Source organism: Brienomyrus brachyistius, chromosome 16, assembly GCF_023856365.1.
Source record: "Brienomyrus brachyistius isolate T26 chromosome 16, BBRACH_0.4, whole genome shotgun sequence".
NCBI lineage: Eukaryota > Metazoa > Chordata > Actinopteri > Osteoglossiformes > Mormyridae > Brienomyrus > Brienomyrus brachyistius.
In genome coordinates, this window is record NC_064548.1 from 26,935,960 (window position 1) to 26,961,296 (window position 25,337).

The following is a 25,337-nucleotide window of genomic DNA, read 5'->3' on the forward strand; positions in this document are numbered from 1 at the left end:
CCGTCTGTCAGGGAAGCAGAAGAGCATTTTGTTGACAGTATGTCATACTTTCACATATGCACACTGATTGAAAGCAGGTGTGATTGACTGCTCAGACTCTTAAGATAGTTCAACTTGGTACGGTTAGGGTTAGGGTTAGCAAACCCATTCTTTTCTTTCTGCTACTTTTATATCTTGCCTGCTCTAATATTCATTATCATTGGATCTGAGTCTTGCAGTGATGTTACTTATAACAACAGTTACTAGAAAGTATTTTTTATTGTTGAGTGTAATGTCATACACATTGCTGAACTGCTAAAATCCCCTTTCATTTTTTATGATTGGGATAATGTATATTACACTGCACAGGTAGAGGACAGAGACGAGAGATGTAGTCATATTTAACAAATGTGGCTTCAGCAGATAATGGATTAAACTTTTTCCACTAAAACTCACCTTATTTAATTTCCTGATATTCAAAATCTTCCTTTGAAAGACTGTTTCTGATGCTAGTGACACCAGTCACATAGTGGGGTGCTTCCGTGGACGACACAAAAATGAAACAGCTGTATGTCAAATAAAGTCACATGCTTTATAATGTATTTATCTATTTATTTATATTTTATTGTACAGGTGTATTTTATTATGTAAAAAAGTAACAAAGAAAAATGACATTGCATGCAAATATTGAAACGCTACGTTTACTAGACAACCATGTATGTAAACTGTGCTCAGCTATTACTTATGAAGCTCTATTAGAAGGACTATACTAGATGATCTTGTCTTCAGAAGCACAGATGAAGTTTAACATCTCATACTCATATTCTCTTGATTCTATATATTTGCTTGTGCAATCATTTGGCACAAACGGGCATATAAATGATATAATTGCACACCATTGTAAAAAAGATAAAAACAAATAAAGTATAATTGGGTTTATTTAACATATATTTATTTGAGTACGTATATATTTCTGCTTTATCTGGATAAGGGAGAACCTAATCTGTAAGCAGTCTTTACGAAGAGATTGGAATTATTTTTTTTTGGTGTCTGTTCCAGAACCCGCCTGAGCCCCTGCATTTTTAATAAGTCAGGTTCCATTAAATATAAAGTGACCCGTGGAATGGGTTGTTCTACTATAAGGTGGCCTGTCTCATGTCTGTACAGTCTGTAAAGTATCATGCCGGTTTTCTGATAATGAAATATTTCAGTACTTCGCTTTCTCTTCCTTTATGTTTATACCAGCTAACGACTGCCATTCTGTAAGATCACGCCTTCATAATTCTAATGAATGCCAAGCAACAATGCACATGATGTTAAAATGATCCTATTAATTAATGGTGTAATTAAGGTTTTGTCAGTGATACGCCATTTGTTGACAGCGATGGATTAGTTTCCCCAGCCTGTGCCAGGGATGCATGCGGGCAAACCACAGGCATAATGAATGGCAGCAATTTAACGTAGCTTTATTAGGAGGGCAGCACCTGTCTGGCTGGGCAGGTTTGCTCTCCCGCGAGCGTGACCCAGAAAAGCAGTGCCACACTGGGGCATCACAGGCAATCACAACACTCTCATTTATAATATTTATAATATTTTTCTTTTATATTTATACCTCAACATGAAATAGAGTAATTATAAAATAACATTTTAAATGCTGCCAGAACTTGGAAATGGACTCATTTGAATTTCAAAGGTCCATTATCTTTCTTAGAATGTCATTTCAATTATATTCTACATCTTTCATATCCAGGGGTCGGTCAGTCGGTTGGTCGGTCGGTCGGTCTGTCTGTCTATCACTGAAAAATGAAAACATTCCATTCCATTGATCTTGACAAATCTAATGGCAAAAATATGAATTTTATTGCAGGTTCAGCTGCTTTACCCCAATTGCTCTATTGTTTCTCCTTTTGCTAAGGACACGTACGATAAAACAGGACTTCATGCAGTGACAGGGACAGCTGTGTCACATTAATGCCCAGTTCTCTTCGTAGTCCATTGTTGTATTTCCCTAATGAAAGAAAATGTGCGGAAAATCTCTATAACTGTTTTTTTAAAAAAAAAAATAAAAAAAAACCTTGAAATTGCTCCAGGAAAACAGCAAACATACATTGTGCAGAATGTCCTTAGTATTTTTCATCAATACTGGCTATTGGGCAGGTTTAGTTCATGCAAACGGAAAGCGAAAAATATGTAGAATAAATATTAGTAACTGCAAATTCATAAATTGTATGTACATTACACATATAAAAACAGAAGCAGGTTTACCCACATTTAGCCAGAATAATACTGCACTGCTATTACCGTACCTTTTCATCTGGCACAGAATGATGCTGAAACATTACAGTCATAATATTGTGACATTTTCTCTCCCTTTATGTGACTCTTCAAACCAGAGTCAGACTAAACTTACAGCATCAGCGGTGATAAGGGTCTGGTTCCAGAACACTGGGCGACCTCTGCTAGGAGGACTTCCACTGTGGGGCCGGAAAGCACCCCGATCGCCATGGCCACACTGTCTGCAACGACAGCGAATGCCGTGCAGTCTCTCTATCGTAGGTGGAGTGGGCGGGCACAAGGTTGTTCATCATGCTAGGTATCACAAACTTATTAAAGTGGCCCATGGATGCAATTATGTCAAGACAATCACTAGTGCTATAAAAAAGTAACGTTAAAGTTACAGATGATTTCCCAAAAATAGTATGCAATTTCCTTCTTTTTTCCACAAAAAATATGATATACTTCACCAACTGATCTGGATCACCAATAATTTAAAACATCTTGGTCTATACTGTGTGTCTCATTTTTTACTTTTTGTCCCTGTATCAAACACACTTTAATGATATCGGTGAAACATGCCAATAAAAAATACATGAACATAATATTCATGCATGAAGGTAAGAATGTGCGTTCAATAGCCTAGATAATGGATATCTTAATGGAAACTATAATAACAGTGTTTATGTAGTTTTATATTGGGCTGCCGGGTCTTGAACTCCATCCCTGAATACTTTGCTCCTTTTACTCCACTTTCTCCAAGTCAGACATATTAATTCAGCGTATCAGACAAAACCTCTGTGAACCTCTCTAATGAACCTCTGTGTTGAAATTTTCACACATTTTTAATTTCAGTGGCTATGACTAAAATCCTGAAAGTTATCATGCAGCAACCAATAAAATGCTGAATCCTTTGCCCTTGAATAGAAAAGTAGTGGCCTGCCTGTGATGCCCGGCTCGTCCGCTCCTCGTGTGTGTGGGTGTCATGCCCGGCTCGTCCGCTCCTCGTGTGTGTGGGTGTCATGCCCGGCTCGTACGCTCCTCGTGTGTGTGGGTGTCATGCCCGGCTCGTCCGCTCCTCGTGTGTGTGGGTGTCATGCCCGGCTCGTCCGCTCCTCGTGTGTGTGGGTGTCATGCCCGGCTCGTCCGCTCCTCGTGTGTGTGGGTGTCATGCCCGGCTCGTCCGCTCCTCATGTGTGTGGGTGTCATGCCCAGCTGGTACGCTCCTCCTGTGTGCCACGCCCCCTGATTACCCACGTGTGCCTCCCTGATCGTCGCCAGCTGTGTCTAGTTATTTTGATCAGTCCTGTCTATTTAAGTCCAAGTCTTGCATGTATCCCTTGTCCGTCATTGATGTTCGTCGATGTCAGTGCCTGCCTTTTGCTCCCGTTCGTCCCGTCCTTAAATAAATCCCCAGTTTGCCCCGTATTCCGCCTGCCTGCCTGTTCCTGCTCGCTCGCACTGCCCTTGCGCATTAGCCCGCGCTTCCGGATCGTGACACTGCCCAGTACTGAAATACCTTTTTTAAGACGCGCATTTATACCATGTCGATGCAGTATAAAATCGCATGTCTGCATGGTTTTTTAAATGCATAGTGTAAGGAGGGCAAAAGTGCCACGTGGGGGCTTGTCTATTCTGTCTCACAGTTTTTAGCCTGACGGTGCTTGGGAACTGTGTGGTCGGAATAAAAGTTTGCACTTTTATATTCTGTGGAACTCATTTTAGCGGCGCATTGGTGCATTCCGAACCGCTTCATACCTCATTACTATAAATCTGAGCAGGTTTTAGCATCATTTTGACGCTCTCGCCCTCCCGTAGACAATGAATGGCTTCTGGTCACTCAGGAATGGATGGAAGGGACAACTGTGTGTAGCATTTCCATTTTATTTATGCCCAGGTACAGAGCGGGTTCCAGCGTCACATCACAATCCTGACTGTCCATCGGTAATGCAGAGTCCTGAAAGCCGTATGAAGTCGTGTAGGAAGCAGTTGACCGTCCTTGTACATTTAGAAAGGTCACTGAAACATCTTAAGGCACAGCAGCAGCTCAGAATAGCACTAAAATTCAGGTAATGTGGTTAATATATAAAGTAATTTATGTTCCCTTCCCAAGCAGCTCCCACGGTTTGATTTCATGCCTGGACAATTAAATCAATATGCTTTGTGAAAAATGTAAAATCTGTTTGTCAGGGTTTCTTAAGGTGCCAAGTGTTCCTTGTAAAATCATGTATTTCATTTAGACAATTAATGCAATTTGCATTCATACTCATAGCCTTATAGCAGAGGTGGTGGAACTCACACAAATTACATTTTCACATTTCAAAATGCACGTTGTAGACATTTTGCATGATAATGACCCTTCAGATTGCAAACTAATAATAAAAAAATCTTTGTCATTGTTTTGTTTTTTCAGTCTGTGTTGTATCTCGTTCATTTCGTGATAATCTCCGAGCACGGAAATGCAACGCACTGAACACATTTGCTGAATGCAAAGGAAAATATTTGGATCAGCACTAGCCTTGTCACACGCACGCCTTGCATTGATCAGTCACCCGCGAGCGACCCGATTATCTTTCTGCGGTTTGTCATTGCTAGTAATTTTTACGTAAATAAGGCAGACTGCTTGCTGTCATTGCTGGCACAGAAACTCATAAGCTAAGCAAGGGCAGCGTTTTGCTCTGTAGTTACACATCAATGTGCATTTGTTTCATTCTCTGTGTTGCTATTTCTTTTTTCTTCCAATACTGAGTTTTTTCTTTACAATTTTTCATGCAATAGTTCAACATGAAGCCCCAAATATGATGAAAAAAAACAGGTTAATGAGCTGTTGTTCTGGGACTTGACTAACAACTGACTACTTGCAGCTGTCTGAATTTAAATATTTTAAATGTAAATTCTTTAAGCTGAAATTAGCTCTCCAAAGCTATTGCCAGACATAGTAATGTTACTTAATTTTGTTAGAGCTTATACAAAGTTAATGATATTCAGTAAATATAGCTAATGTCCTGTTACCAGTAGTTTAGGTTTCTTGCTTTGCTATATTTATAACTTAATAATGTTGTTTACATTATGTATCTGTTATGTTGCTCATGTTAAAAACAAGTTTAAAAACCCTTCATAAACGGGGGTGGAGCAAACTAGATTTGAGTTGGAAAAACAAAAATAGATTTGAGTTGGAAAAACAAAACTAGATTTGAGTTGGAAAAGCCAGCAGTATCATGCATTAGGTCCACTTTAACCCTAAGAAGCAAGTCTACACAAGCCACCCACTGGTTGTCCCTTTTAACTCATTTTTTTTTCTACTTCCGGCCTGCCCTCCCTTTGTCCCTGTGGCGTCTTTCTGGCCTGCCCTCCCTTTGTCCCTGTGGCGTCTTTCCGGCCTGCCCTCCCTTTGTCCCTGTGGCGTCTTTCCGGCCTGCCTTCCCTTTGTCCCTGTGGTGTCTTTCCGGCCTGCCTTCCTTTTGTCCCTGTGGTGTCTTTCCGGCCTGCCTTCCCTTTGTCCCTGTGGTGTCTTTCCGGCCTGCCCTGCCTTTGTCCCTGTGGCGTCTTTCCGGCCTGCCTTCCCTTTGTCCCTGTGGCATCTTTCCGGCCTGCCCTCCCTTTGTCCCTGTGGCGTCTTTCCGGCCTGCCCTCCCTTTGTCCCTGTGGCGTCTTTCCGGCCTGCCCTCCCTATGTCCCTGTGGCATCTTTCCGGCCTGCCCTCCCTTTGTCCCTGTGGCGTCTTTCCGGCCTGCCCTCCCTTTGTCCCTGTGGTGTCTTTCCGGCCTGCCCTCCCTTTGTCCCTGTGATGTCTCCCCTTCCTTCCCTGCTGCTGTATCACTGTTAATAATAATACTAATTATTATTATTATTATTGTTGTTGTTGATAATAACAATAACAATAATAATCTGAGCTACACTAATACTGTAGCTCAAATTATTATTATTATTAAGCTGGTTTGTTAAATGGTTCCCCTTACATTTAAAGCCATCATGTGTCAGTGTATGCTGCCTTAATATTGATGATATTGTAAATCTGGAACGTTCTTTGGGGTTGGCCACATACAGATTTTCTTACATTAAAATGTTGCTAATAGACAAACATGAGATATGATTCAGCGATTTTTATTGTCAGGTATTCCTTGTGTTTGTTTATAAGGCAGCAGAAGAAGATAGTGGCTCAGAATTTGAGAAATTAAGTTTTCCGGAGTGATTTCGCGTGCAAGCGGAGGACCCACAGACACATTCGCAAGGAACATGAAAACATATCAAGCAAAGCTTGTGCTTTCATCATCAAAGTGCTGCTCCGCAAATTAGCATTTTTCTTGCTTTGTACTAAATTTGATAAAAAGAAAACAAAGAAAAACCCCCAAAACAATATACACACACACACACACACGCACACACACACACACACGCACACACACACACACACACACATACACGCACACACACACACACGCACACACACACGCACACACACACACACACACACACACACACACTGTATATATATATAGTGCTTTTAACTGAGCTCATACCTGCTGGGTTTGGGCAGGTCCAAAACCTTTCATTTCACACCATACAGTGGAGTAGGGTTACCATAAGAATTTAACATAAGAAGATAAGAGATTTACAAACAAGAGGAGGCCATTCGGCCCATCAAGCTCGTTTGGGGAGAACTTAACTAATACTGTAGCTCAAAGTTCTTAAAATCTTGTCTAGCTCTGACTTAAAGGAACCCAGGGTTTTAGCTTACACTACACTAGCAGGAAGACTATTCCATACTCTAACTACACGCTGTGTAAAGAAGTGCTTCCTCAAATTCATTTTAAAATGTTCTCCCGCTAATATCCACTTATGACCACACATTTTAGCATTTAAACTAATATTGAAAGTAGCCATTTGGCTGAACAGCATCCAGACCTGTTAGGATCTTATGTACCTGGATCATCCATCCATCCATTTTCCAAACCGCCTATCCGGAAGCTATGGGCACGAGGCAGGGAACAACCCATCTCAGGGCACACTCACACACCATTCACTTACACATGCACACCTACGAGCAATTTAGCAAATCCAATTAGCCTCAGCATGTCTTTGGACTGTGGTGGAAACCGGAGTACCTGGAGGAAACCCCACGACGACATGGGGAGAACATGCAAACTCCACACACATGTGACCCAGGCGGAGACTCGAACCCGGGTCCCAGAGGTGTGAGGCAACAGTGCTAAGCACTGCACCACCATGCCGCCCCATACCTGGATCATGTCCCACCTTAGTCTCCTTTGCTCGAGGCTGAACAGATTTACTTCAGCTAACCTCTCCTCATAAAACATTCCTCTAAGACCAGGAATCATTCTCGTAACCGTACGTTGCACTGTATTGTGATGTATTGCACTGGAGAAAGTCTGTATTTCCAAAAGTCTATTAATTAAATACAGTCAAACATTAACATGGGATTTTGATAAAATCACTTTCTTCCTGGTCGCACATGCCCATTACAGGTGTCCCCTGACTTCCTGCCAGTAACTTCCCTTGGATCTCTGCCTGGCTTTACTGTACCTTAGCTGTTACTGGAAAGTTGCTCCCAGTTGTGTAATTGGGTCAGTCTGAAGTCCTGCTGCTGGAGCCAGATTGGGATAATTTCCCAGTTGCTGCTGTGATTAATATTTTCCAGAAGAGTATATGGTCAGCAGGTCCATGTAGCCTGAATGGAGCCTTTGAAGTCTGAATGTGAGGCCTTAGCTTCTTCTAAAGTGACAGGTAATTACAATATTCTTTGCGTTATTCATATATCACACAGAAAGTTATGGTCTCGTATGAAAGTCCTCTTATGGAAATGTAGTGTTATGTTGGTGATTGACTTTAAAATGTGCAAAAATCATCGACAGACCACAACCATAATATCATTTTGCATCTGAAGATTAGTCATGGTGTCGGATCACAGCTGTCATTAGCGTCATTTTCATCGAATGATATAAGAGATCTGACTTGTTTCTTTGGCACCTGGCACTGTTGCCTCAAGCTACCTGTAAATTTATACTGCTTTATAAATCCAAACTTTTTGTGTCCAAAGCGTCAATAACAGATATTTTAGGCAATGACTGGTTTAGCTCCATATCAAATCGTGGGGTAATTTCATGCTGTAGGTGATAAATCAGGTTGGTTTTCACTTTTTTTTGGACATTGCACTGGGTTATACATTCTTGTTTTTGCACTCCCCCCCCCCCCCCCCCCCCCCTTCACTTTTCAATTTTTTTTCCTGTGTTTTTTTTATTTGGCGATAGAAACATATGTCTGATCTCTGGTTACTGAAACGTAGATTGAATTTCATCATGAAGATGCTTCAGTATTTTTCATCAGAAAGAACACGATCGCTCTCTGCCTTCTGAAACTTGCACATTTATTCACACTTAGGGCGGGAGGTAAATAACATGTAACTTTGTCTCCTGTTATGACCTTCATGACATTTAAACCAACTTCAATGATGCTGTTGGTCCTTCATTCGTCTTGCTGTAACTCTCCTTTCGACTAGCACTGCTGGTCTCTTTTATGCTGACTTCACGTATAGCGCTGCCAACTGTCTACATTAGTTGGGAGTTACACAGGCTGCTCCTTCAATGGTAGGTGTACAAACACAAACCATTTCTCCATTTCTTCCATTTGGCAAGAAATCTTTCTCAGTCACTGCAGGGTGATCCGCCATTTGCCTCACCACATTTGCATTTCAGTGACTTGGTTCGCAGTATGATCAAGTCTTGACCTGTCTCTTTGTGTGTATGTAGCTGTGTAAAAAATTTCTAAACATCATTTTTCAGTAAAGTGACACCACAGAAATTGCGTTTACCCCTGTAGATATTTTTCTAAAATGAAAAAAAACAACCATACTTCAGTATTCATTGCAGAAGTAACACAGTTTTAAATTCCAATAAATTGGGAGAAATATCAACAATCTAAGTGATTTCGAGTCCCGTGAATACAGCTGATAGTACTTCTTGTCATCGTATTTAATTTCACTTTTTAATTTTCACCAGTGTTCTATTCTTTTTTGACTTTGTGAAGAACAAATAATCTGTCACACTGTTCATCAGCCATTCAGACTGCAGATGGTGTCGGGCTTTTCTGAGAAGCGTAACAAGTATGAGTAAGGAGTGGAAAAGTAAACTAAGACTGGTCACCAAAGGCCATTCAACTTCTGCTGTATGGACATATGCTGGATTCCACGGAGGCGACATTGAGCAGAAAAACAAGTAATTTTTTTTTGGTACAACATGTGCAAACACCAAATACTTTTTTGACAGATAAACAAAATAAAGCCAATATATTGTATTAAACCTTCAACTCATTTTTTTTCTTTATAAATACCACAATATTACAATTGCAAAGACTTGACTTCACGGTATGTGAATCTTTTCCGTGATTGTGCAGCCCGAGTCTATGTTCAGCAGTTTGCAGCCTATATTTAACTACACAAGCAGGTCTTTAAAAATCCACCTTTATCAGTACAAATACTGTACCCATAATACATGTTTAGTAATGGTACTTCATAAGAATCATGTAATATCGACTGCAGCGCTGCACTGATTCCAACAAAGAAAGTAATCATTGCTTGGCACACGCAGGAAGGCCCCTCTGCAGGAGTTTTCCAAGCCCAGGTGTGTGTTTGTGTGAACCTCTGTGTCATTGGTCTGGCCATCTCATCCAAAAATAAATACACCTATATAAATTAAAACCCAAAGTGCAGTTTCTCACTTTAAAAACCTCTGCACAGTGACAGAACGAAAGTGATTACTGCTGCAAGCGATGTTCTACTTGCCATGTAAATTTGTTCAAACCCCATTTAAATTTGCTTTGAGCAGACATGTGGAAGCACCACTAATTCAAGAGGAGGGGCTGCCTCAATATGTACAGATAATTCTGATGAGTTTGATCACCCACCCATTATCCCCAAAGTACCAATAATGTTCAACATGATTTGTAATAACAAAATGAACAAATAAATAAATAAATGATAATAATCACAAAGATTGATTTTGGCTGCTACATTTAACTCAACAAAACAGTATCTGAGTCATGTAATCTAATGCCAAAACCAAGGGCATAGGAGGGAGTTTCGTATTATCTATCTATCCACCAGGGGGGGGGGCATACCTTTACATTTAATTTATTATGGTGCCCCTCTCCCTACAAACAATATTAAGCTGTCTTATATGCTCTTATATCCACCCATCCATCCATCCATCCATCCATCCATCCATCCATCCATCCAAATTGTCCCTATGGTAAATTCCAATGATAAATGTGTTAGCCAACAACAAATTGATAAATAATGAAATTCTCAAATTTCCTTAATTAACTGTTTATCCAGCGCAAAGTCAGCATAAATCTGGACCCTATCCCAGGAGTAAAATTACTTCAGTAAATATTCAACAGTATACTCAATCAACTCTTTTTAAAATATTTTTCTTGTACATTAGTCATAAGCATTTCCAGTTTCATGCATTTCTTTATTGTGATGTGTTATATCCTGGTATTTCAGTCTAGAAGAAACATATGTTATAAAGACAGACAGGCAAAGACTACAGGTATGACATTCTCAGTGCTATACGACAAAATTACCATAATATAGCACTACTCACAACTTGGCAGGGATATTTCATGAAAACCACATAGGTGATCTCATAATGCTACATACAAGATGTTCAAAAGTCATACCAGTGTGTTGAATTAACCAGTATATCATAATGGAGAGTAACACTGGGCATCTTTTGCCTTAATTATGTCACTGTCTAAAAATAGAATGTTGCATGCACAGTGGACTCCCTACGAACAGAAACAGAAAACTGTGCCATAGAAACATTACAGAAAATCAAAACGAAAATGCAGGAAAGCGTTGTCTTCTAGCTGTTCATCTACTTTTAAGGCTCAATACATAAATTTCTCTGTGGAGTAACTGAAATGTCAATGGCACCATTTAGGACATGACAAAAATGTCGCTTTGTCAATAATATGACAGTATTTAACCCTGTAATAATGACAAATATCTCCAGCAGTGATGTATCGTTTTTTGATATACTGTTCAAGAAAGAAGCTTTATATATGAACACTACAGTACCAGTATGTGTGTGTGTGTGTGTGTTTGTGTGTGCATATACCCACAAATTTGCAGTGTATGCATGTGCATGTGTGTGTATATAAATATATATATATATGTATACATAAATATATTCATATTATACACACACACATACACACACGTAGCATTTAAGTCTTTTAAGTCTGATTCACTCCACTTTATATCTGTATTAAGTGGGAACATTTTTTTGTAGGTTCACACCGCTGAACTTTTTAAAAGCACTTGCTTGAAGTAAGTGATGGTTGGAAAAGACATCGCTTATCCAATTACTTCTGTCTAATACATCAGAAGAAATAATTACAGACGGTAATTGGAGAATCTCTCCACCCACGTTGTATCTTTCTCATGAACGTAAGTGTTCTTTGATACATGTAAGTGTGTTTGAAACGTAAAGCCTTAGAAGCTTTGCAGACCCACTTTAGTGGGGACCCAAGGACATGGGGGGCGGTGGGGGGGGGGTCTCTGGTTGCTGTATGACTGCGAGTTGTAACATTGACACATGAGGAATCTTTCAAGTCAGCGTAAAATGCAAAGTGCATCTCTGCTCAATTAATAAGATTTAGGGATACAAAAGGCTTTGCATTAATGCATTACGTTTAAAGAATCTTTGGCTTGTTTTCAGTTCAAGTAACCTGTTGCTGGATTGTTAAGTGGAAAAAAATTATGTCCAAAAAAATAAATAAGTAGAAACAGCCACAAAAAAAGAATTGCAACACACCAAGAAACATGTCCAACCACAAGAACAACAGTTTAGTAAAAACGTCAACTGGCCATAATGATTTAGCCCTCTTGAGTGTCACTTCTAGGATGGGGTTCAGGTCTCCACCAGTGTTCCATGTGTGTGGAGTTTGCATGTTCTCCCCATGTTCTCCCCATGTTCTCCCCATGTTCTCCCCATGTCATCGTGGGGTTTCCTCTCGGTACTCCGGTTTCCCCCCACAGTCCAAAAACATGCTGAGGCTAATTGGAGTTACCAAGTTGCCTGTAGAAGTTCATGTGTGAGTGACTGGTGTGTGAGTGTGCCCTGTGATGGGTTGGTGCCCTGTGATGGGTTGGCGCCCTGTCCTGGGTTATTCCCTGCCTTGTATGAGTGAGTGACTGGTGTGTGAGTGTGCCCTGTGATGGGTTGGCGCCCCGTCCTGGGTTATTTCCTGTCTTGTATGTGTGAGTGACTGGTGTGTGAGTGTGCCCTGTGATGGGTTGGTGCCCCGTCCTGGGTTATTTCCTGCCTTGTATGAGTGAGTGACTGGTGTGTGAGTGTGCCCTGTCATGGGTTGGCGCCCCGTCCTGGGTTATTCCCTGCCTTGTATGTGTGAGTGACTGGTGTGTGAGTGTGCCCTGTGATGGGTTGGTGCCCTGTGATGGGTTGGTGCCCTGTGATGGGTTGGTGCCCTGTGATGGGTTGGCGCCCCGTCCTGGGTTTTTCCCTGCCTTGTATGTGTGAGTGACTGGTGTGTGAGTGTGCCCTGTGATGGGTTGGTGCCCTGTGATGGGTTGGCGCCCCGTCCTGGGTTGTTCTCTGCCTTGCGCCTGTAGCCTTTGGGATGGGCTCCGGACCCCCTGTGAGCCTGAATAGAATGAGTGGGTACAGAAAATGGATATGATCATATAAATATCTTTCAAGTTTATCTCTGTCTCTCTCTCTCTGTCGCTCTCTGACACACAGACACACACAGACACACACACACACACACACACACACACACACACACACGCACACAAATACCATTTTCTCCAGTGGATCCTGGCTCAGCTGACTGCTGCTTATTATAACCATCACTCCCTCACTAGCTGTGTTTTAGACCATACAAATTTATTCATATATTAAAATTACATCCATGACAGAAGATAAATTAGGTTTTCCTTTCTTATCCCTATAAAGCATATATGTTTTTGTTTTTTCCCCCAAGTGTGCTTTGGTAGTAGTTCCTTATTGTCATGTCAATGGCCACTTTCACGCGCCAGGAACTTATTTCTGTCACGCCCTGCTAATGCAATCCTCCTGTGTGCCGCGCCCCCTCGATAACCTCGTGTGGAATCCCACTTCTTATCAGCCATTTCCTGTTTTCCCACTGAGTCCTGTGTATCTTACTTTGCGTTCGAGTAGATTTCCCAAGGTCTGTCATTCACGTTGTGACGTTGTTTGCCGTGTGGTTCCTTGTCTGGCCGTTCTCCTGAATAAACCCCTAGTTCCTGATGTTTCATCTCCCCGACCCTGGTTCCCCGTTCCGGATTTCCTGCTCGCCTGACCACTCATGACAATTTCAGGAGTCAAAACCTTTTTCCATAACCAGGGACCTTTGTTATATTCACACTGTAGGAATTCAGGTGACTGGATCTAACGACAGCAATGGTTGTGCGGAAAGTGGCTTTCAGTTATGTCACATTCACAGGAATCATAGAAAATGGAAAGTCCTATAATGTTGTCATTTAACTCACAAAGAATATTTGCATCAGCCATCACATATGAATTGAACTAAATTTAATCCTTGTCTGGATTTTGTGGATATTGACATTTTATTGTTATTTCCCAGTTTGAAATTACATGGAAAGAGACCACACCTACATTGCTATTTAGACAACTTTGCTTGAAATATAAACTTCACATGGTGAACTATTATAGCATCTGGCAAACCAAGGCATCACGGCAGCAGTAAGAGGCAAGGAAACTCACTTATGAGAAGATAAAGCTCACTTATAAAGCCCTTAAGAGGAGTAACAAAGGCATAAGCAACCACCGAACCAACAGGAAACCCCACAGCTGTATATCGCTGCAGCCGGGAGCCGAGTATCAAGTGGGAGGGGCAATGTCAAGAAAGACCGGTGTATGACCAGGGATTGGGGGTATTTATGATGAAGGTTAGCCTATCAGATGATAACAGTTATAAACCCCTGCCACATTGCCCCTCCTATTCCACATTGCCCATCCCACTCTGCATTCTGCTCCTGCCTGCAGGAATACACCTCCCCAGGAAATGGGGAAAACACAGGGAGGTTGGACACCAGATGTAAGGCACACACATGGTGGGTAATTTACACAATGGCTAAAGACATGTGAGGATCAGACATGGTCTATATATATAACACAGGCAAAGACACGCGCAACAACAGGAATACAACACAAATATTCACAATAACACACAAGGGGCTATTTATATTTTCCCAGCATGCTCTGGTGCTATACTATGAAAAAATTAATGCCACCAAAATAAGCGTTGTTAATCTTAATTTAATTCATTAATACATATGTTAATCAAATGCTAATTTCTAATTTCAACTTTCAACTTGTATTAATGCAAATAATGGGGGATAAAAATAATGATTACTTCAAAGGTATGCACAAAAAATCCAGGTTAATATGGCTATTATTAATGGTTATTTGAACTATATGTGAAAAAACACCTTTCGAACCCGCAGGGTTACAAATACGAGTCAATAATAAATGCATGATAATGTGGTGCCTACTGTATATTATTGCCAGTATAAATTATTTTTGAAAGCAAAGGCTTACAAATCAAAACAAGGGTCATTATAAAGGCGGATCATTCGAAAGGAAAGTAAGATTAGGTTCAGAAGACGCAGAGGTAATCGTCTCCTACCATGGTTGACAGCCAACTTAAATTGGAACAGTCAGCTATTGTTCAGTGCAGGGTTACATTTGTCAGATTAGCTAATATTAGCATAAAGACGCAGCACAAAAAAGTAGACCTGGACATCTGTGCTGTAAATTCTGTCTTTACACCTAAATGCCACTGGCCTCATTAATATGTTTGTCTTATTCACCATAAATTGACATGCTTGAACTATAACTTTGATCAGTAAAGACGTTCAGCAGAGCGCAAAGTATGGAGCTTCATTAAATAAATCAACAAATCTTGGGTTTACTCTAATAGGTTTCTAGGTTCTCTGCTCTTGGCCCTTTTAATATAACAAGAAACCAAATAAATGTAGCACCGATAATAATTTTTGCGTAATGTATGTTCTATAATTGTTAAATATTGGTAGTACTTTAGAAGTAACATGTTATTTCACTGTGCTTACAGAATTGCATTGCTGAAAATGTGTTTCCTTTGTTCATGGAACATTCTCCCCAGAAGGATCTAGGCTTACGCAGGTTTTCGATAAGTTCCGTGAGGTTTTACTTTGCCTGCCATGGAGTTGTGCGTTCCACTGGGGTCCCCAGCTAGTACAAACTAAAATCATCAGTACAAACACTGAAAGTGATGCTTTGTAGTTGGGAGTGGGATACAGTAAATATTGGATAATTTTGCTCAGTAGGGTCTTTTGTGGTTGATAACAATTCCATGTTTTGAAGATGTTTTTACAGCATTTTATGACTGTGTGTGTAATGGTGGTGGGAGCCGGGAGGTGGAAGGATATAAGGCCCATGACTCAGTATGCAGCCTCTGCCTTCTTTGTCCAAAAATGGGCTACGGATGGAATCCCTGGAACCCCTCTGCAGCTTCTGACATCAAGTAGCTCTGTTCTCCATCTCAGAAGACACAGGAAACACTGTATGGATTTGGAGCTTGAACATTTCCATGGTCGGCCATGACTCTTCTTCTATACAATGTTTCTTCAGAACTAAGTACACAAGAGGTGAGGTAGGCAGGGAATGAAAATTACCTTCTTTTTTAGTTGATTTTCTTATGAAACGTCTCCAAAATTTTAAAAACATATACCTATTTTTCTTGAGTTAATGTCAAGACATACAATATAGAGTGTAGCTTAGCCTTGTGCTGCATGAGATCGGCAGCAGGCCCCGTCAACGTAACCAGGAGGGGAGGCTGGATGATCGATGGAAAGGGTGCCAGTAAATTCTACTCTTGATTGTGTGTGCATGTGAATGTGCGTGCATATGTGTGTGTATATGTCTGCATGTCTGTGAGTGTGTGCGTCTGTGAGTGTGTGTGAGTGTGTGTGCATGTGAATGTGCGTGCATATGTGTGTGTATATGTCTGCATGTCTGTGAGTGTGTGCGTCTGTGAGTGTGTGTGAGGGTGTATGCATGTGAATGTGCGTGCATATATGTGTGTATATGTCTGCATGTCTGTGAGTGTGTGCGTCTGTGAGTGTGTGTGAGTGTGTGTGCATGTGAATGTGCGTGCATATGTGTGTGTATATGTCTGCATGTCTGTGAGTGTGTGCATCTGTGAGTGTGTGTGCATGTGAATGTGCGTGCATATGTGTGTGTATATGTCTGCATGTCTGTGAGTGTGTGCATCTGTGAGTGTGTGTGCATGTGAATGTGCGTGCATATGTGTGTGTTTCTCTCTGCATGTCTGTATGTGTGTGTCTTTGAGTGTGTGTGAGTGTGTGTGCATGTGAGTGTGTGTTTATGTCTGCATGTCTGTGAGTGTGTGTGTCTGTGAGTGTGTGTTTATGTCTGCATGTCTGTGATTGTGTGTGCATGTGAATGTGCGTGCATATGTGTGTGTTTATGTCTGCATGTCTGTGAGTGTGTGTGTGAGTGTGTGTGCATGTGAGTGTGTGTTTATGTCTGCATGTCTGTGAGTGTGTGTGTCTGTGAGTGTGTGTATGAGTGTGTGTGCATGTGAGTGTGTGTTTATGTCTGCATGTCTGTGAGTGTGTGTGTCTGTGAGAGTGTGTGTGTGTGTGTGTGTGTGTATGGATTAAGTTTACATTACATTGTGGGGAATGCCCCCCACAATGTGATTAAAACCTGTTATTTTGATGTTGTGGGGACCATTTTTCAGGTCCCCACAAAGATCTATGAATGCAATCAAAACCGTAAAACGCGTCTCATATTTAGCTTGGTTGCTTATGGTTGAGGTTAGGGCTGGGTAGGGGTTAAGGTCATCATGTTGGGATTAGAGTTTTCCACACAGAAATGAATGGGGAGTCCCCACAACAATATAATTATGTATGTGTGTGTGTACTGTACAGTATGTGTGTATGTGTCAGTGTGCATACATGTCTGCATGTTTAAACTTAGCATGTGCTTTAAACTGGAGCTGCATCAAATTCACTAGTGGATGCATTATCTGCAATTTTCCTGTGCTGGTTGCACATCATCTCCAGGTTTAATTTTTTTCTTCACTCATGCACTGCAGCTTCTATTTTGTTTACTTGGAAACTTGTCTTTTTTTCATACTTATAAATTATATTTTCCTGTGTGATTCTCAAATACGAGAGCATCTTCCAAAACTATAAAAGCTAAATTATATTGTAGTACGTATAAAATCTTAGGAGACGGGGTAGTGTGTTGGTATGATAAATAGATGCGGCATTTAATATTCCTTCATTAGGGTTATGTGAGTTCTGCTGTCAAGAGGATGCTACGCCTGCACTTTTACTAAAGCCTCTGGCACTGACGCTCGATATTGTAGCTAAAACCACTCACCAGCCTTCTGTGTGAGCTTATTCTTTATCTTTGCATGGTAATTGCCTTTGTTTTCTTGTTAATTTGTGGGGAGTAGACAAACACGGTTTTACCTCCCAGGTAAATAACATCAGCTGCGTCAGGCAGAAGCTGCTCTGCTTCTCCTCGCTCCTCCCGCTCCGCAGACTGCAAGGGTGCAGTCAACAGACGAAGGACAGCAGAGCATTTGCAGGAGAACTGACAGCAGGGATCATGTTTTCTGTCAGGAGAGAAAAGTCAGGTGCTTTCGGCCCTCAGTGTTTTAGTTTACCCTCACTGTAAATCCAACAGCCACCGATGATGCATTCAAATGACTTTGTTTACTGAGATTCTTTAAAACTGTTATTTTATGCTATGGACAATTAACGTAACATAGGAAGTTTTCACATATTTTGTACAAAGGTGTGTGTATATATATGTATATCGGTATATAACCACGCCAGTATGAATGGATTTGTAGTGTGTATTGCATTGTTACATGCTTGGAATATAAAGTGTGAGTATTTTGGATTGGGTTAGATATATCAGAAATCTACAAAGGTAAAAGGCATTAACAGAGCCTGAAAGGATGCAATACCACTAGTCAGGACTGGGAGATAATAGCGGCAGGCAAACCTGCTATTTGATACCCTGACCGAAGAGCACGGTGCCAGACACAGAGCATGCGCTTGCGGTCTCACCTGCACCATTCCTCTGAAGGAAAGGCGTGTCACCGAGGCAATAAGCTGCATCTGTAGCGGCGTGTCCTTCCTTCTCTGTGTTCATTATGATTGTGTAAGTCGTGCAGTAGGAGTTGGGAGGGATGTGTGCAGAGGCCCAGACAAATGTCAGTGCTTTGTCCCAACATCGTTATTGTGAGCACTGTATTAAATTACAGCTCCAGCTGGATAAGAGCACATATAGCACCACTGAGAATGCAGGAAGTTCAGTGAAATGCACAACTCTGTCTTAGCGAGGAGGCTTTTTTCTGAAATAGGTAGATTTTAAGCCATTGGTCATTTTAAGCCATTGTGTCACACACACACACACACATACACACACACACACACACACACACACACACACACATATATATATATATATATATATATATATATATATATAGTATTTGATAACAGAGGAAGGTAGGATTGAAGAATCTGCCTCCAGGATTGGATGTTTGAACTTGTTTCCAATTCACTGCAACATTTCACCTGGGACACTCTTGTGCTCTGCTCACACTCATACACGGTTTACAAGGTCATCCTCCCAGTGGTTACAGTGAAATACCCATAGCCAAAGACATACAGTATGATTTACATCCAGTGCAGTGACATCAGACAAAAAAAATGATCTTTAGGTTTAACTTTTTCACCTCCGAGTTTTAGGTTGAAACCTTAGCTTGGGCTTAAATAGTGATATACTTAGTTTCACTTGACAGGTCTGGATTATTTCCATATATTTAAAGAGGCCATTATTCCAATGTGAATTACTTATTAGATTTGAATATGAAAGGTGTAAAATTTCTTTAGTATATCAGCTTTGACACAATTAATGATGTTCTTATATACCACATGCTTAGTAAAGAGAAAGAGTGAATATTATAAGGAGAGAAGAGTCGCACTTAACACTCTCACTGAAGGCAGGGAAGAGACAGATATGAAAGACATTCCTGGTTGCTTTAGCAGTCTGTGAGGCTTTTCACTAAAGAAATACAATTTATTAGTTACGTAACAGGCACAGTGTTATATCATTTCTAGCTTAAATCTTATCAATATTAAATCTTATCAATATTTTAATATTATTTAACATTTTATATTTCGCTCTTATTTTATAGATTTTGCTGTATGAACTATGCATGTGGTGCATTTTATTTACAATCATTGTGAGAATTTTGCATATGTAATCATTACTGATTTTACGAAATGAGTGCTAATGGCTTACAGTATTTGTCCCCTGAGTCAAATTTGTACATCAAAGCCACTGAATGGACAAACCAGTAATGCTTTATGTGAAGGCGGGCCTGTCTTCGCCTGCTATATCACATTATGACTTTTACTTTTCACCTTGACTGTCCCTGTGTACACTGTCTGTAGCTGTTTGTTCTTTGTACCTTGAGTAATCCATTGGCTTTAGGATTAAACCCACCCATCCATCCATCCATCCATCCATCCATTTTCACGGGGAGTCCAGAGCCTTTCCTGGAGGCTATGGGTGCAAGACAGGGAATAACCCAGGACGGGGCGCCAACCCATCACAGGGCACACTCACACACCAGTCACTCACTCATACAAGGCAGGGAATAACCCAGGACGGGGCGCCAACCCATCACAGGGCACACTCACACACCAGTCACTCACAGACCAGTCACTCACACATACAAGGCAGGGAATAACCCAGGACGGGGCGCCAACCCATCACAGGGCACACTCACACACCAGTCACTCACTCATACAAGACAGGGAATAACCCAGGACGGGGCGCCAACCCATCACAGGGCACACTCACACACCAGTCACTCACTAATACAAGGCAGGGAATAACCCAGGACGGGGCGCCAACCCATCACAGGGCACACTCACACACCAGTCACTCACTCGTACAAGACAGGGAATAATCCAGGACGGGGCGCCAACCCATCACAGGGCACACTCACACACCAGTCACTCACACATACAAGGCAGGGAATAACCCAGGACGAGGCGCCATCCCATCACAGGGCACACTCACACACCAGTCACTCACTCATACAAGGCAGGGAATAACCCAGGACGAGGCACCAACCCATCACAGGGCACACTCACACACCAGTCACTCACACATACAAGGCAGGGAATAACCCAGGACGGGGCACCAACCCATCACAGGGCACCAACCCATGACAGGGCACACTCACACACCAGTCACTCACACACCAGTCACTCACTCATGCACACCTACAGGCAATTTGGTAACTCAAATCCGCCTCAGCATGTTTTGAACTGTGGGGGGAATCCGGAGGAAACCCCATGATGACGTGGGGAGAAACATGCAAACTCCACACACATGGATCCTTGGCAGAGACTTGAAATCTCAGAAGTATGAGGCAACAGTGCTAACCACTGTGCAACCAAGCTGCCCCAGGATAAAACCATTAGCTGTAATGTGTCAACCATCACCACCTCCTAGATGGTCTTCTGTAGGGGAGGTTTCTCCTGCACACAACCTCTTACTGTTCTCTGTTAAGCAGCTGTGTTTTTCTTACCTCAAGCAACACAAGATTGAGTAGGAAATAATTCATACTGTACAGAGTTCCAGAAACCCGGCTTTTTAAGAGCATGGCCATATCTGCATCATAATGCAATTTTTAATAGTTGTTTCTGGAGAGGAAATGCTCTCCTTTGACCCTCACAGTCTGCAATACTTCCACAGCAATGCATCATAATTGACTGGTTTCTGAAGGGCAGAGTGATTTCATCCATAGCAACCTTTACCTTAAAACTTTGGGGCTTGGCAGTTGTTTTGGAGGCCCTTGAATGTGCTCTAAATAAATCCCACAAAGGAGGTGACCTCGCTTTCAATCAAGACAAGTCTTTTTTACAAGTTTTTTTGTCGTTTTTTTCTTTCGGCTCTCCCTGCTGGCTTCCTCAGCGCTTAGGTCACCTCTGTGCGCTTCCAGTGCGCCCAAAATGCTTATGCCTTACTGTTAATGTCAGTGCATCACAGAGAGGCACACAGTCAGAGAGTGATGACAATTCCTGTCTTGTAAGAGGTCACCGAACTGACAGCATTCATCGACTCTCCATTCACTGCCAATGACTGACTTTTGCGCTTGTTCTGCCCAAGCTTTCAGTTTCTGGCTTGTGCAATTCTCTGATGTGAACATTTGCACATCTGCTTTAGCTCAGGTGCTGACTTCAGCACTATCTTCCGAATAGCGAAGCCATGTTTTCTGCCATATTGGAGTGAGATCACATATTCCCTGCAAGGGGGTTTAGTAATCCAGTCCAAAATTTTGTGCCAACCTGTGCGAAGCTAAGCTGAGCAATTAAACTGTTTTTCACATTTCTTCAGGACGGTGGAATCTTGGGAAAGTATGTCATAATGGCCATTTAACTGCCTCACATATTCTCCAACTTTGCAATAAAAATAATAAATGCATTTAATTGAATATTTGGTAATGCTTTACATTAAACGTACCTTCATAATGCATTTATAATACATTCGTACAACATTCAGTGCCCCTTCATAATGCATTCATAGAACATTCGGTGCACATTCATAATGCATTCATAGAACATTCGGTGCACGTTCATAATGCATTCATAGAACATTTGGTGCCCCTTCAATAATGCATTCATAGAACATTCATAGGCAGCATGCAAGTACACCTTAACATCCCAACATTTAACATTTATAATTTCATTTACAATCTAAGAATTATGTTTGTGATTATTATATAATGTTTGTTATTAATGTATATTACAGCGGTTAAGGGATGTTAGGATGTTAAGGTATACATACCTGATGTTTATGAATGTTTTATGAATACTTAATTAATACATTATGAAGGTGCACTGAATGTTTTATGAATGCAATATAAATGCATTATGAAGGTGCAGTCAATGTACTGTAAAGCATTACCGAATATTTAAACTTATACACAATGTAATCTAGGTTTAATATAATACAAGTTATTACAAGTTATATAATAATGCCACATTGTTTATTCTGAAAACCTCATTTGAGTGGGTGGTACTTTTTGGTTGTGGGGTTAGAGTAACAAGTAGGGTTAGTACTGGGTTTTGGATAATACCTGGAATATATGCAAATTTCTTCTTTTAAATCTTTTTAACAAGAGCCGACACAAAAAAAAAATAAATTGAACAAACATACTGTGTTTTAGGTTAGGTTACCAGTTTGACTGAGAAAGTGGCCATTCGAGGACGAACCAGCTTTTCCACCAGAGGTGGTTTCCTTAAAACAACAGGTGAAGCAGAGCTTCACCCAAAAAAAGAAAAGGAAAAAAGAATAGCAAGAGTTATATTCATATCATAAAATATCATTTAATGCCAGTGTATCACACAATGAGCATTTCCATACAAAAGCAAATAAATGCAGATGTTCAAAAAATGTCTGACGAAGTTTTGTGCAAAACAGCACCATCCGTAGGGTGATAAATGGAAGTTCAGTGCAGCAGAACATTTTCTGCCTCACTAAGCTGTTAGACTTGACTGCATTTCTCATAACCTTCTATTTAGTAGCTGAATGGATCATTGTGGATTATGGTGCGTTTTTAAACTTACTCAACCAAGAGATTCTGAAAAACGTTGATTGATGCTGTTTAATTCTTGGGCCGGGCAGTAGCTGGCATTTAGGCCCCACGACGAGAGTGAAAACTCTGACAGCAAAGGAGACTCCAGGGCGTCTACAGATGTGCTTCCCTGCTATGGCGATCTTATGGCTTATATTGGTGGAGCCACTGCTGTCCACTCAGATGTGACACAGTCAGATGGAGCCAACAGCAATAACCTTCAACAGCCCTTTAACCCTTCTTTGGCTCTGCAGACTTCACAGCACCTCTATCTTACATTAGGGTAGAATATGTTACACAATGTCAGACCGGCCTGTTGCATTATTTCAACAGCTTGGAAGCTAATTAAACTTGGAAGAGAAAACAATAAAATGACATTATACATAGGCTGAAGGAATAAACCCAGTAGTAGGAAATAATTCTATCCTAAGGCCTGGGCTGGTCAATCCAACAGGCAGCAACCGATGCTTGCATAGGGCTCCATATCAAGTAGGACTGCTATTGCTTAGGATCATCATCGTCAGCTGGGTTTCGTCCCAGTGGACAAGAGGGTTGCCTCCATGCAGTTATGAGTTGCAAACAGGAAAACGGTGCTGCCTGTGTGTTTGCACTGAAGCAAGTAAGGTTCTCAGAAGGGACATTCTATGCACTGTGTGGTTCTACTGGGAGACTTTCACGCGCATGAGTCGAATGATGGAGATACCTGGACGGACATTTTTGGAAAGAACAGCCTCCTAGATCTAAATCCAAGTGCTGAATTGTTATTAGACCCCTGTGCCAGCTATGGGTTTTCCTTAACAAGCGTCATTTTCACAAGCGTCCATGTTGCCACAGCAACCTAGGCCACAGGTCAAAAAGGGGAACCGAGGATACGCTCCATTTGCTGTATAGGGGATCACATTCAGCAGTATGGATGCTGCATGCATGTTAATATAGTCCATATGTGCTTTGTGCACTTAGCATATGACATCATGCCCTGGCATATATCGTGGGAGGTACTGCAGGAATGTGGGGCACCAGGCTGCTTATGCACACTGTACGGTCTCCATATCCACGCAGTGAGAGTTGTGTCGGCATACACTGTACGGTCTCCATATCCACGCAGTGAGAGTTGTGTCAGCATACACTGTACGGTCTCCATATCCACGCAGTGAGAGTTGTGTCGGCATACACTGTACGGTCTCCATATCCATGCAGTGAGAGTTGTGTCGGCATACACTGTACGGTCTCCATATCCATGCAGTGAGAGTTGTGTCGGCATACACTGTACGGTCTCCATATCCACGCAGTGAGAGTTGTGTCAGAATACACTGTACGGTCTCCATATCCATGCAGTGAGAGTTGTGTCGGCATACACTGTACGGTCTCCATATCCATGCAGTGAGATTTGTGTCGGCATACACTGTACGGTCTCCATATCCATGCAGTGAGAGTTATGTCAGCATACACTGTACGGTCTGCATATTCATGCAGTGAAAGTTGTGTCGGCATATACAGTACGGTCTCCATATCCACGCAGTGAGAGTTGTGTCGGCATACACTGTACGGTCTCCATATCCATGCAGTGAGAGTTGTGTCGGCATGCACTGTACGGTCTCCATATCCACGCAGTGAGAGTTGTGTCGGCATACACTGTACGGTCTCCATATCCACGCAGTGAGAGTTGTGTCGGCATACACTGTACGGTCTCCATATCCACGCAGTGAGAGTTGTGTCGGCATACACTGTACGGTCTCCATATCCACGCAGTGAGAGTTGTGTCGGCATACACTGTACGGTCTCCATATCCACGCAGTGAGAGTTGTGTCAGAATACACTGTACGGTCTCCATATCCATGCAGTGAGAGTTGTGTCGGCATACACTGTACGGTCTGCATATTCATGCAGTGAAAGTTGTGTCGGCATATACAGTACGGTCTATATATACTTGCAGTGAGAGTTGTGTCGGTATACACTGTACGGTCTCCATATCCATGCAGTGAGAGTTGTGTCGGCATGCACTGTACGGCCTCCATATCCATGCAGTGAGAGTTGCGTCAGCATCCTTAGCACAGAATCAAAACTGTTAAGAGTGGATGTTAGCCTCCCACTTCAGTGTACCTTATCTCCACTCCTATTTCTGATTTTCTAAGCTCAAGCTGGAAGGACGCCTGATATGGGGGGGGGGGGGGGGGTAAAATGGTATCCCTGCTATTTTTAGATGGTGTTGCACTTTTAGCCTCATCTGACCAGCATGCAATTGAGTGATTTGATGCTGAGTGACAGAATTACTGCCTTCAAATCTGAAGTCATGGTTCTCTCTCAGGGAGTCG